This window comes from Gymnoscopelus microlampas, assembly GCF_963454915.1.
Source record: "Gymnoscopelus microlampas genome assembly, chromosome: 6".
NCBI classification, from domain to species: Eukaryota; Metazoa; Chordata; class Actinopteri; order Myctophiformes; family Myctophidae; genus Gymnoscopelus; species Gymnoscopelus microlampas.
This window is the reverse complement of record NC_139943.1, coordinates 48,697,872-48,698,973: the sequence shown is the minus strand read 5'-3', so window position 1 is coordinate 48,698,973 and position 1,102 is coordinate 48,697,872.

The window sequence follows — 1,102 nt, the reverse complement described above, 5'->3', positions numbered from 1 at the left end:
TTTTAAAATAGCCGATCTACAAGCTCACAATGTGTCGCGACTCATTGTGAGCTTGTAGATCTGCTATTGTCAAAAGATTTGTATACATTTTTTAAATTTGAAATTGTGTGAAATGGGACATTCTGCATAATGAGTACTTTCTACTTACTTTAGGTACATTTTGATACCAATACTGTTGTACTGTTACTCAAGTACATTTTGAATTCCAGACTTTTACTTGTAATAGAGTATTTCTACATTGCAGTATTGATACTTTTACTTAAGTCAAAAATGGGAGAACTTTTTCCATCACTGGTGATAGGCGATGATTAATTGACAGTATTGTATAAACAGCTAACCATCAACCAATTAGCTGATGACAAAACAATGTTTATGTTTATGATTATGAAAAATGCAGATCAAGTACCTTTTGATAGAAGCTTCAGGGTTGAAATAAAAGCTTAAAAGCCTGCCCTCTTGTGGCAACTCATAAAATCGCCATGCAATCTGTAGAGAAATACCAGGTTTTCCATCTCAACAATTGGAAGCAGCTGAAAAATCATGCAAATGCAAAGATGCACAGAGATGTCTCTATATTCTTGACAAAAATAGAAGGGATTATTTATCCAGCTTATTCTATGGCATTTCCTTGAACAGCAATTGTAAATCAGACTCACTTTCATTATATTAGCCTAATATAATATGAGTAGAAACACACACACACACACACACACACACACACACACACACACACACACACACACACACACACACACACACACACACACACAGGTGGAAAAAGTACTAAAATGTTTTACTTACGTAAAAGTATCAATACTGTAATGTAGAAATACTCTGTTACAAGTCCATAATTCAAAATTTACTTGAGTAAAAGTGTGAGCTGGTGGAAATTTAGATTATGCGTTGTGTTTTTGGTTTATTACGTGATTTTGTGTTGTATTTTCTATGGTAAATGAGATGAGATGAGATGAGAAATACTTTATTAATCCCCAAAGGGAAATTGTGGCGTTACAGCAGCACAGTGTAACAAATAAATAAGTAAACAACAGACAAACAAAAACACAACAAACAGATGGACACAAACTAGACCAGGGCCGACAAC